Genomic DNA, 14968 nt, shown 5'->3' with positions numbered 1-14968 from the left:
ATTTAGTTCAGAACGGTTTCAGAAGTGGTGACGCTGGAAATTCATTTTCATGAAAAATTATATATAAGGGTATGAAGTTATATATGATATAATACAATTTAAGGATATGAAGTTATATATGAAAGGAAGAAATGTAATCTTAAGCTGTGAAATGTATTATTAATATTAGTCCTGAATTTGAAGAAATTGAATGCTCCTTCCTCATTCCCTTGCATCTGTGTTAACTACCACCAACATGTATAAATTATGCTACCGCCTACCTGAAGCTTACAGCGTATATGAGCAAGAGTCCACGATATTAAGATCTCATGACGTCCCTATCATAAACGTTCATAGCCCTCCATACCATAATTTAGCATATTTTACGTGGGGGTTATTTAACAGTATTTTTACAGCGTACATTACAATTTGGCACCGACAACCCATAACAATTGAGGCGAATTTATTGAACCATTACAATTATTCCCGATGGGGTTTTAAAAGTAAACAATATCGAAGATAATCTTTTGCCGAAGCAGTGTGAAAAGGCAAGCAACTTTTGTATAGGCTCAATGCTCATACATCTATACATATAAAAATCAATTGCTGTTCGTCTCAGTAAAACTAGAGGATGGTTGGGTTGATTTTGACAATTTTGGTTTTGGTGCATTTAAAATAATCCAAGAAAGGTATAAAAGATAAGGAAAAAATGTTAAGAAATATACTATGGTTTTATTCGTCGTGCCAGCTAGGGTCATATATATTATGTATCTATAAATTTTGAATGAAATGAATGAATTAATGCTTTTCGTATTTCACAATCAAACAATATTTTTTGCAATTGAATTTTTATTAGTGCTTATGCATACTTAAACTAGTTTTTTTTTTGAACAACTGTTCATTCGAAATGTCGCCTTTTCTGAGACCAATCAGAAATAAAAATCACGTGATGATTCAATAAATGTGTTGATAATATCAAAAATTCAGTTCACTTAAATTCATAAAACCAATTATAGGTACAGGGCGGAAACTTTTGAATCCTCTCCACGTCAGCTTCGCTCATGTCAAGCAAGTTCTGATTAAATCATATGATTGGGTTCCGCACTCATTTACATACGTTACTTTCTGCGAAGACAGATTTATTGAATCCTCAAAGTTTCGCTGAATTATTGTAAAATTGATATATTTCATTGGAGCGTTTATTATAGGATCGTTGCTTGCTTTCTTTTTTTATATTTCTTACACTGCAATGTATAGCTTAAAATCTTTAGAAATTAAAAGTTGCCTATATGTTATTCCAGTCGTCCAGCTGTCTACGTACCAAATTTCATTGCAATCGGGTCAGTAGTTTTTGCGTGAAAGAGCAAACACACACATATCCTTACAAACTTTCGCATTTATAATATAAGTAGGATAGTAGGATTAGTAGGAAGTAGGATGAACATGATGACGTATCTTTGTCAATGTAAATTAAATTAATTCTCATTGGAATTCTCAAATGATTTGAAAGAACTATCAACAGAATTACTGATAGCTTTCCGAACCGGTGGTAAATGGTTAATGTTAAAATATATATGTTAATGTACATATGATTAGGACTACAGCGTTCAAAAGTCTACAGTTTCAGTTTAATAGATAAATGTTTGAGTTTAAGTTTGAGTTCAGGTTTCGCATGCATTATCCATATCAGTGAAGTAGCTCTGTTTGCATGTTTGTCACTTCTTCACACCTAAACTACTGAACCGATTTCGATGAAATTTGGCACAAGAAAAGTTTGAGGGCACATGATAGAGTCTATACCCAGAATCTCCGGGGAATTCCCGGACCGTTGATATTTTCATTTGACTGCGCGGATTAAGCTGCGCGCGTGAAGCTATGATATAACATATTTGTATTGAATTACTCATACTTACGAACAACACTTCATCACGCAAGAAAAATATAAAATATTACAGTGAAAGGTTATTTTCTGGCAGACATTATAAGCACATAAATCATTTTTAAATCTTTCTCGCGGGCGACTTAGAAAGTTATTATATTTTTGGCACGACCTAGCGATATTAGACTGAAATGCCTGTTTTATTATTTACTTGTACCATGCAACGTTGTTCGCCAATGGTTAGCTTATTCGCGAATTTATTATACCATTTCTATTAATATTAATATGCGTTCAATATTTTTTCATCAATTTAGAATAGTATTAGAGAAATCATAAATGTAGTTTTACGTATGTATGTATGCATATGTGAATATTACAAACGCGAACGCTTGTAGGTATGGATGGATGGATGGATGTGTAACAAATGCGAAAATAGCTTATTATATCTGCATGAAATTTGGTAGAGACATATAGTCTGGATTAGCACATAGACTAGGCAATTTAAACAAGTTATTAATTTAAATTGTGCAGAAACACTGTTTTGTATGTGGGAGCCGAGCACGCTTCAGCACGAATTGGGTCAGCTCGCATCGGGGAAGTACCACACCCCCACAGAAACCGGCGTGAAATAATAGCATGCTATTGTGTTTCGTACGGTGAGTGGGGGAGCCGGAGGCCCATATTCTTTTCCTAACCCTTCCCAGTCCTTTCCTTAACTCCTCTCGTCAATCCTTTCTTAATCTTTTCCCAATTTCAGCAATCCATTTGTAGAGGTCTCCTTATCGACCTTACGCCTCTTTAAATGTTCATGAGCGGTGGTAGCGCTTACCATCAAGCGTCCCACCAGCTCCATTGCCAACTCTGACATAAAAAAAGTTATTTAACTAATAACACGTCACATAATTTTCCCATTTAGCAAGCTAATAAACATACAAAAAATGAGTTACAAAGTTATTTTCCCTATTTAACATGGACACAACTCTTCTACTAATCCTCAGATATATATAACTAACGGAAACAATTAACAAATTCAACACAACTCGAGGACGATCCTGAGTAAACAGTATTAATATCCGTCAACATACGACCCACCATTCTTACCTCGTAAAAAAGGAATATTTCCCTACTAAACCTCACCATAAACACAACATTACAAACATAATCCCCGCAAGCGAATCGACCTCTAAACACGTAAGCGTAACACCGATTTTTCCATAACAAAATAATTCAGTTAAACTTGCCGCGCCGTCTGTGTAACGTCTCCTAATTCGACTATAAAAGTATAGCGCACTTAAGTTTATTGCAATCTAAAGTTAATAACTTTGAAGATGCTTTATGCAAGCCCTTTGATGGTTTATAAAACATTATTAATGTCGGCCTAAAATTTGTAGGGATCGGGGTTGTATTCTATTTTATAGTTTCGTCTTTCGCTGTACTCCGTAGCTATATATTTAACGTATTAAGTATTTATAAATATTGTATCAAACATATTTGAAATTGATGAACCCCAATCGATTTTATATATTTAACAAAATTTGTTATTTCTGTTAAACAGAGATGAATTCTTGCAATATAAGCACGACATTTGAAAACTTGCTGATATAGATATTACATATTATGTATAAGTCTACATCCAGACAGATAAATATGATCTTATTAATAACAAAAATCCAAATTTTTCGAAATAAAATTGCTTTTCTTACCAGGTTGTAGTCGTTAAACGATATGACTTAATTTCGTCAAATTGAAGAATAGTTATTGAAGCGATACTACCTCAAATTAGTTGCCATAAACGGCAACTAAGAAATAATGCCTTATATAAAACTACATATAATACGTAACGTTATGTTATTTTATTTACCTTATATAAAAATACATATTATACGTAATGTTATTTTTAATACGTTTTAAAAAAGAAAATAGCCTGTTTCCTTTTCTTCACCCATTCCAGTCCATTCCTTCTTCCAAGTCTTTAATCCTTTCCTTTTCCCTTACCCATAAAAGCGAGCAGCACATTCGTAGAGGCACTACCTTTGCGAATGTTCATGGGCGGTGGTGATCGCTTACCATCAGGCGAACCACCAGCTCAGTTGCCCGCTATGACATAAAAAAAAAAAATAGTCAAATGTTTGATAAAACATGAAAACATTTCCAAACGAATTTTATAAAATCAGTAAATATAAACTCTAAGACGTATATAATCAAAATCGTAAATACTAGAAGTAGTAGTTAGCAACAGCAGTCAGTCAGCAATGCATTACAAATAGTCTTAAAGTCTAAAAAAAACACACTACATAAATTCTTGATAGAAACATCGAGAATTCACCAAAAACACAATCTCAATAATATCTAAGCGTTAATGCGACAGCATCAATATTCAGAGCACATTTTGTTATCCTTTGTGGACGTCACTTATTCCGTGAATGGGAGTCAAGCGACGACGTACTTCGTCGTATTACTAACGCGGCGTGACTCGTCTCCTCCGTGGACCACGAAAAGAGCGATTTCACTTTTGTTATTGCCACAAAATAGAAAACGTTGTCACTAAAAGTGACAAATGACCGTTCTGCCTTGGGAGTGTTATTTGAAGTCTGGGTTTCGAAAGCCAAGCGTTTAGGTTACATTGTTGTAGATAACACGAAAGCCGAATGTTTGTTTTTTGAAATGATAACTTCTTGTGCGAGTAAAATGCTTCTTAACGCAACGCGTTACGGCGCCTGTCTATCTAGCTTCTCCGTCTCTGTTTCCGGCAGCGGTAGATAGGCAATACCTCTCACTCTGATCTTCATCGCAGGCCGTATTTAGCTTAAGTTATCACTTCACACTTGTAATTATTTATTTCATTTTATAGCAATAACGTTCTATCGATACATAGTTGTGTAATGTTTTCATTTAATACAAGTAGTAATCTTAATTACAGATATAATTATTAATAGTAACTACAGACTGATAAATTCCATATGAAGACAAAAATCCTAACCTAACGAGTAATTGCTAGAGTTATAAATTTTCTATATTAATTGATGCCCGCAGCTTCACTCCTAAATCGCGTACCCGTACCTATATACTCGGATAAAGTAATAGCTCAACCAGTCTAGAATTATCTGTCCTTCATACTTATAATTTCAGCATTTCTGTATAAATTATCATACTGATCTGATATCTGATCATCTGATTCGTAAAAGGGTAACATCCTGACAAACTGAATATTAGCAGGAAGTGGGTAGCAACTATAGCTATATAGACCTTCAACTTCTAAGTTTTCGTTTTATGTTTCATTTTATACAGCCGTAGCTTTCGGAGCCCGATCAAAAGGAAATAAATTGTCGCTTTCAAAAATGAAGTCTGCGCATTGTCGTTCATACGTAATGCTTATTGGATGCTCGCTTGTTAAGACGGTGTCAGCTCCTATCGCGTTTATAATTCAGAGTAAATTCTTCAGCTATGATATAAAGACAATACTAAACTAGAAGTATGTCGAGAAACAGCGGATGTATATTAATTAACAGAAATGTGTTTGCTATTGGAGATGCTTGTATTCGCTGAACCAATTATAACAATGCAACACGATTGCATGTAAGTGCAGAGCTTCGTCTTTCCCTTGCTACATATAGCTTTAAATAGGGATCTTGTAGCTATACAATGGTGGAATAGTTTTTAAAATCGATCCAGTAAATCCCGACATTAGCGCGTTCAAACAACCAAAAAGATAACTAACGATATCCAATTATATCACATTTATCAGAATTATACAACACTAGCTGTGACCCGCGGTTGAAACCGCGTAAGTCCGTATCCCGTAGGAATATCGGTATAAAAAGTGTCTATGTGTTATTTCAGTTGTCCAGCTATCTACGAAGCAAAATAGTATTATTATTCACCAATAGATGTCAGGAAAAAAAAAACACGAATAAAACACGAATATGACATTTTCTAAAAAAAATTCCTAGCTAGATCGATTTATCGCCCCCGAAACCACCTGTATACTAAATTTCATGAAAATCGTTGGAGCCGATTCCGAGATTCCAATTATATATATATATATATATATATATATATATATATATATATATATATATATATATATATATATATATATATATATATATATATATATATATATATATATATATATATATTATATGTATATACATATACAAAAATTGCTCGTTTAAAGGTATAAGATACAGAATATAATTCATACGCCCTCTGTTCGTTTAAATATTCGACAATGACTCGTAAAGAATTGGATGGATTTGATTTATCGGAGGCCTTGACCTTAAGTCTCTCGCGCCTGTACACGTTTGACTTTACTGTTTACTGAATGTTAAGCCATTTCTTCAGTATCTGTAAATACTTTAAAAGGAAATAACGATGACAATTTTATGAAGCGTAATCATGAATATTTTATGATTCAAATATTACTATATTTGAAAACAGAAACGATATCTCTATGTATTTTAAATTTCCGTGTAAATATTAGTTACCATACTTCTCCGATGCTGGATCGATTTTCATGAAATTTTCTGTGCACATCGGGTAGGTGAGAATCGGCCAACATCTATTTTTCATACCCCTAAACGGTAAGAGTAAGACACAACATTTGCCCGTTCAGGTGGTATATACATAATTAGATTTATATATACTGGACATTTAGTCTACCAATGACCACGATCGAATGTAGTAATACACACAAAATCATTGAATTCCTTATTTCGACATCATTTTCATTTATTTTATTATTTTGTTTCATTCATTCATATTGGAAATAATGTGTAAGAGAGAGACATAATTTTTCTCCTTCCTGCATTTCATGTTATAAGTTATTAGCTAGGAATTGCCAAATTAAATTAATACATATAATCAATACTCATAAGATACAAATTAAATATTGTTCTAGGCATAGGATAGCCTAGTATCTAGCTTGTATGATCTAATAAGAGTAGCTGGAGAGCTGTACGTCACGACACGATAATATCGACATGTGCTGCGGCTAAAATATAGATGCAATAACATCATTCCTTGTGATATACACGTGTTGTAGTTGCATGGGTAATTGGGCTATTCAAAAAGTGTCTATACATATTATTTGCTAAGGTTTTTCAACCTGACCACTGTGTCATAACCAAGTTTAAAATCTGATCCATGTATTACGGGAAATGATGTTCAAGCTTTGTAGGAATTAAAATGACTATTATGACCTTTAAAATAAATATAATGGTTTTAAAGCTTACATCCTTTGTGACTTCTTCTCGAAAATATGAAATAAATACTAAACATATTAAATACATTTTAAAATTTTCTAAAGACGCTCGGTTAAATTAAAAGTATTTCGTTGTACGAAGAAGATAAAATTATTATATTTAGAAGACATAACGTTGCTATAATTACCTTGTAGAATTACTTTGTTGTTATTTTTAAATTGTTTCATTTCTAACTATTTAGCCTGAGGGTTGTTTATCGTTTCTACTGCCAAGAATGTATTTGAGTATAGAGAGATAGTGCTAATATATAAAAGCTATAATTCAATAAATTTATTATTTAAAACTGTTTTCAGACAGTTTGAGCGGGTATACTTGTAGATAATTTTTTTTATTTATAGAATAAATTTTCGATATCAAATTTGGAAGCTATCACGACATTTCTTAGAAATATCATAGCTCTTATTGTATTGGGCTTTTTCTTGCCTCATAATAGTATGAATATAAAGGAAAGGAATACATTAACTTTAATGGAGAAAAATAAAACTAATTAATTGCCTCCTTCTTACCTTACCTAATTATAAAACGAAATCCAAAATCTGTACCAACATAGTCAATTTCATAAAATAAAAAAACCTGAAATTTATCAAAACACTCCAATCCACAGTTTCCCCGCAACATCCGCTATACGTTCAATAGATGGGATTGTTGTGTAAGGAAGACGCAATTGTGAATTATTGGAACGATATCGAACGGAGATACGTAAAAGCTTTCGCCCATCTCGGCGGTGCTGCGGTAATAAAACATTTTAGGCTAACATACGCGTTCCCAGTTTCTGATAAAAAACATAAAATCGCTGCTAGGAAATGCATTTGTGATTTTTTCTTGAGATTTTAAGAAGCACTGTACTGTGTTAATAATAACTTAAAGTAATTTACTTAATTACCTGTCTTAATTTTTAAGAGTATTTCAATTTTCTGTGTTAGGTTATTTTTTACAATGTTCATTTTCTAGATTAAATGGGATTTATTGATGCATTTGATGTAAACTTATTAAATAGTTAACTTAGTTAAGTTAAGTAGGTACGTAAAATAATTGAATGATCTTCCTTTCCTACATGAAATATTTTATACATCTTTCATAAAATGTCTTTCTATAAGAGCCTGCTTTATTTAATATGTAAAGCCATGAACAAAATGCATACGATTCTTAAAAGCAGTAATATTTTTTTTTTTTCGAAAATGTTACATCGATTGAAAAGCAAGAAACATGATGTTTTTTTTGTGAAAATTATTTATTATGCAATGATAATTATACGTATTATTACAATTCATAATTTATAAATGTTTATTAATTATTTCAATTTATATATAATGCGATAATTGTTAAGTACAAAGACATATACTCAATTTATATGTTCGTAAACAATTCTCAGCATAAATGCACAAAATTTCAAAACTATAAAAATAATCACAAAAAACTTCGGTTCCATCTATCGGTTTTCTGCAATAAATGTATAATCTCTTTTAATAAGTAGTGAAAATTCAAGGGTCAAAAACAGTTTATTAAAATATTAGATAATAGCTGCGCCCCGCGGTTTCACCCGCGTAAGTCCGTATCCCGTAGGAATATCAAATTAATCATATCTTGTGATAGAGTAAACCGATTTCGATGAAACAAAAACTAAGTTGTACCTCAAGTTACGTATAATTTTTGTATATAAACATTGTCTGCATTTAATTCGTAGATTTTACGTGATGTGTGCACAAACAAAGAGACAAACAGACAAAAATTTCAAAAATGATGGAAATGGGTTCTGTTAGTTATCTTTTCACACACTGGCTATTTTTTTTTTCAATTTTTTCAATGTACAAAAATGACTTTTCTACAGATTTATTATACGTATAGATTTATTGATTTTTTTTTAATGTTAGAACCTCTCTGTGCAATTTATCAATACTTAAATCTGCAAATCAATCACAATATTTAAAGAAAAAATCACTCAAAATCAAATCAAAACAAACAGTTACATGAATAATTAGACGAAATTAATATGAAACCAGTAGAATTAAAACATGTTTTTGATATAACATCACACAGTAGTAAGAAAACGTCCCTTATAACGGGAATATTTTAACGAAAGATCACAAGGAGCAGTTGGCAACAATCGAACTTCACTAGTGATGTACCTATCCAACGTGCTGCAAAATTGGCAACAGTAGTGATGCGACAATCCGTCGTAAGCTCGATGCACTATAAAACGTATGAACTAGATTTATAATATTGGCGGGAAGTAAATCTCGGCTGCACTCTGCGTCGTAAAATGGACCTTAGAGCACGCAATGTACGAATATTTCACGTCCAATTTAGTATTTTCATATAATTTTGTCTATTTTCTGATGTCTTAGTTATTGAGAGAAAAGTATTAGGTAATTATTTTGTTCTAGAGAAAATGAATTGCTCTGAAATGTGTTGTTCTATAGATATATTACGTAAAATGTAAATTGTTCACTTTTTGTACCATTTTTAATATATAAATGAATGAATATAGAGAAGAATATAATTTTTTTTTCCTACTATTAACTGTCTCTAATATTCAGTTCAATTTGTAAGGGAAATGGTTGTAGGTTATCTGAATTAATGCAATTTGTTTTCGTTTTACACATTTTTCTTCTGTAAATACGTAATAATTTTTAATTATTTAATATTAGCGATCGCCCCCGTTTCACCATGATACATACATATAGCTTCATCATCATCGGCCCATACATGTTCCCACTGCTGGGATACAGTCCTCCTATGAGGGTTCAGGCCATAATGTCACATGTCGTAGAACTTTTGAACCTTGGACATGCCGGTTTCCTCACGCTTTTTTCCTTCACCATTTTGAGCAGTGGTGATGTTTAGAAATGCATACTTAGGTTTCACGTACACATCATATAATAATTTCTGTTTCTGAACAAATAAAATAGCGTGAACAAACAAAGAAACAAACTGTTCATTTTAGTACCGACAAATATTATTATTTTATGCATTATATAAGTCTGAGATGTTATAAGGGAGATCTACTGGGATATACTGGGATCGACCTCTTGTATTTAGTTAATCTAATATATAAAATTCTTGTGTCACAGTTTTCGTTGCCATACTCCTCCGAAACGGCTTGACCGATTTTGATGAAATTTTTTGTGCTTATCCGGTATCTATGAGAATCGGCCAACATCTATTTTTCAAACCCCTAAATGATAAGAGTAAGACAGAACAGCGTTTGCCGGGTGCAGCTAGTTAGATATAAAGTTATTTTTTGTTATCAGTAATACGTATTGATAAAAGTTATTAGTTGCTGTGAAGCGAAAGAAAATGGTTTAGCGTAAGTTTTCCATTATATGAGACACTGGCTTCCGTCCGCGGCTTTGCCCGCGTGGAGTTAGGACGTTTAAAAATGATTTAGTTATACCAAGGGAGCATTTAATCGGGATAAAAAGTATCCTATCACGCAAGTCAGTTCATACCCTGTCGGTATACCATATTTCATCAAAATCCGTTCAGTAGTTTCAGCGTGATTGACGGACAAACATCAAAACAAATAAATTTATGATATTAGTGTAATTGTAATCTACTACATGGCGAGACGATTAATATATATTATGGTTAAGAATACCTTACTTAAATAAACAATAACGTAACTTAACATGCCCCCTTCTTGTTTCTTGACTCCATGTACTAACTTGACCACGTACACACCCTCACACTTGGATCTTCACTTATTCTAGACAAATTTTAGGGACTATAAAACTTTATTATTTACTAATAAAAAGCTTTTTAATTGATATTATAAACTGTTTATTCATTTTATGTCTGTATTCATTTTACACACGTTTCGGACGCTGCAGTCATATGTGATAATACTTAACGAATAACTAGTGTTTTTATAATATAATAGACTAGCGGTCCATCCTGGCTTCTCTCGTGGTACATTATATATGAGCCCCTCGATGTAGATTCTTTCGAATTGCAAAAGAATTTCTTAAATCGGTCAAGCAGCTTTGGTGGTCAAACATTATAAACATACATACAGAAATACATAGTCTTTTTAACTAATCGCTAACGAACTAACCACTGCTGAACCTCTAATCAATACGTATCAAATAATGGAAAAGCATTATATCAGAACATTTCAACTTGGTATCACGGTTCATGAGATACAGCCTGACAGACGGACGGACAGACAGACAGACGGACAACGTCTTAGTAATAGGGTTCCGATATACCATTTCGGTACGGAACCCTGTAAATGTATGTCCCGTTAAATAAAAACTAATTCAAATGCTTAGAAATTAAAGACTTTTTAACGGATTTTAAACGCGATTTATTCAAACGTTTATTCCGCAATTCAACCTCGCGTTGACTGTTGTATGTGTTAAATCATAACACCAAGATTATAATATAAAGTGCACCACATTGTTATTTTCACTACAAACTTTAAACTCAAAATCACTTTTACAAGTTCTAGCGAATTGTGTATGGGCTAATTTAATATATTTAAGCGATTGAAGTGGACTTTTGTTATAATTGACCTTATACCTAACGATTTCCCAACAGTTATCAGACTTTTTTTTTTTTTTATGTCATAGCGGGCAACCGAGCTGGTGGTTCGCCTGATGGTAAACGATCACCACCGCCCATGAACATTCGCAGAAGCTCAGACCTCTGAGAATGCGCTGCCCGCTTTTAAGGGAAAAGGGATGAGGAAAGGATTGATGAATGGAAAAAAGGAATGAACTGGGAAGGGCTAGGACAAGGAAATAGGCCTCCGGCTCCCCCACTCACCGCACGAAACACAATAGCAAGCTATTATTTCACGCCGGTTTTCTGTGGGGGTGTGGTACTTCCCCGGTGCAAGCTGGCCCAATTCATGCCGAAGCGTGCTCGACTCCCACAATAAACTTAAATATACAATATATAAAATAGACTATTCATTATGAAAGCAGTTGACAACAACCTTCTGTATATTTGAAAACAGATAATTCGTATTTTTACGTAATATTCGAATAGAAAGTGTTTTGTAGAATCATCAGAAATATTTTTGATTCTGTGGGAATTTACAAAAGATCCTATTGAAATTATAATAAGACTAGCTGTGCCCCGCGGTTTCACCCGCGTAAGTCCGTATCCTGTAGAAATATCGGGATAAAAAGTTGCCTATATGTTATTCCAGTTGTCCAGCTGTTTACGTACCAGATTTTATGGCAATCGGTTCAGTAGTTTTTGTGTGAAAGAGCAACAAACGCACACACATCCTTACAAACTTTCGCATTTATAATATTAGTAGGATTAAAAGTGAAATCCCGTGTCCCATAGTGGTCAGATGATGTACATCTGTTTCACTGATTTTCTTATCCCAATATACCTACAGGATACGGACTTACGCGAGTGAAACCGCGGGGCGCAGCTAGTATATTATAAAGTAGACTAGATGCTAAAAATCAAATTAATATTGTAAGCATATTTCAAAATCAATCAGCCATCTTGAAATACCACCAGCATGGCATCAGAATCTCTTTACTACTAATTAAATTGTTAGAAATCAAAATAGTTTAATCAATTGTAAGCGAATGAATTTACTAATTAATCATTAATTTGCACCACATAGCAAATTAAGTGATATTTTATCGATGCAACATGATTTGACTATAAGCAAAAATAAAACCACAAGTTTACTGGTTAAATGCTTTTTAAATGAGCGATTTTTCCTATATAGGTATTGTAATAGTATAAAATCGCTTATGCTTGTAATCAAACCCACAACCCCCCAGTCCCCATTACGCCATGTTATCGCGACCTCTGAGACGCTGCGCCCAAACCGCTTATTTCTACTTTAAACTTATACGTATTTTGTTGTCTTAAACATAAAACAATAAACTCTTTTTTACTTATTCATGTTTATATAAACAGTATTATATATTATAAATTAAAATACCCATTTAATTTAAGAGAACATTGACACCTTATACGTAGATTATAATACAACAAAATATGGTATCCACAGATAATAAAATAATCTATGAGCTTATTGTAATAACAATGTGACATTAACTACCCTTTTTTTATTATTTTTTTGTGGGGAAATCTTGCATAGATACCCACGGCCCCCGGGGTAGAGGTCGTGGGTTATGATTCCTACCGACTAAAACCCCATTGTGTTTCGTCAAGCCGCATAAGTGAAGGGGTAACGGGTACTTGTAAGGTTCGTCCGCGACACATTAACTACTATGTTAGTGCTGATTTTCAAACCAAAATAAATAACAATGTAATTCATACATTCACGCTTCCGCTTTCTGTATGTTTTTCGCTTGTCACTCCCCTGATTTAGCTGTCCTCCTCCCTTTTTTTCTCTTCTCCCTTTTTTTCGCTTCTCCCTTTTTTTCGCTTCTCAAAAAAAGAAAAAGAAATATGAAGACTGACGTTTGACATTGTATAGAATCCCTATCATAGTTATATACAGCTACAAAATTTATTTTATCATAATGTTTCTATGCCAGCGGGCAGCTGTGCTGGTTCGCCTGATGGTTCGCGATCGCCACCACCAATGAACATTCACAGAGGCAGTGCCTCTACGAACGCTACCCACTTTTAAGGGGAAGGGGATAAAGGAAAGATTGACGATCAGAAAGAAGGAATAGACAGGGAACAGCGAAGAAAGGGAAACGATCCTCCAGCTAACACAGTGGCATGTGGCTATTACACGCCGGTTTTCTGTTAAAATTCATTGATTTTGTGATGTGTCACAGAGACTCCTTAATTAATTCATTTATTCGTAATTCAAGAGAATGCTCTAGACATTAATATGGCAGAATCACGTAGAAGTTGAAAGTTAAAAGAGACATTTAACTCGCAAGCTTCTGCGTCCAGCTAAATTATATACGATGGCACGTGCGTCGTTTAATATCACTTGGCGCAGGATCTTCCAAAAGATGAGTGAGACAATGAACCAAAGAAATGAGACAGACGATAATGCAGTATTAACAATTAAAAAATATTTAGAGAATGTTGATTATCTTAAAATCTTCATCATTATCAGCCCATATTTTTTCTCTTTATAGGGATACAAGACTCCTGAACAGCTGCGGTTATGGAGTTTTCTCATGACACCATGATGCTTCTTTATACAAGTCGGTGTTCTCAAAAGACCTACCTCTAGAAATTGAAGACTTTTTAACGGATTTTAAACGCGATTTATTTATTCTATTATGAACCCGTTTGGAACACTTTACAGCGGAGACCGGACAGTCTACATATAATGAATAAATCGCGTTTAAAATCCGTTAAAAAGTCTTTAATTTATAAATGTAAAATACTCACGTAAAATCAAACAAGAAATTACTAGACAGACCTCTGCTAAACTTATAAGATAAAACTAAAAAGTGTGTTAATTGATATATTATATTATTTTTATTTATTTTTTTATTAATTTAATATTAAGCACAATATTTATTATTGATTTTTATGAAAAGGAAGCGTTCACTTTTAATTCCCACTCGCTCAAGTGTACAGCACATAACAGTTTATAGGCGATATATCCCTTATTATGAAGACGATATGAACCATAAAAAACTTTTCATTTCTCATTCCGTTCCTAGAGTGCCAGGTGAGGTACAGTCACGTACAATATTACACGACAGGCCAGAGCTAATTTCACCGTTTGTACACGCGTGCACGAAATGACGTTCACGTTTATTAATTATGTACACAATTGTAAACATAATTGCCCTGATTTAAGGACGTGAATTGCGTAAGGTTTATTATTTGAAGTTGGTGTCGTTCTGAAACTTTACTAGTTTAATGCGTGACCAAATTATGTAAGAGTGGGAAAGCAGATGAGTGTAATTCGCAAAAGGCGTTTTTAACG

This window comes from Zerene cesonia, chromosome 8 (assembly GCF_012273895.1).
Source record: "Zerene cesonia ecotype Mississippi chromosome 8, Zerene_cesonia_1.1, whole genome shotgun sequence".
In the NCBI taxonomy this organism is placed as follows: Eukaryota; Metazoa; Arthropoda; class Insecta; order Lepidoptera; family Pieridae; genus Zerene; species Zerene cesonia.
Note: the sequence above shows the minus strand (reverse complement) of the source record.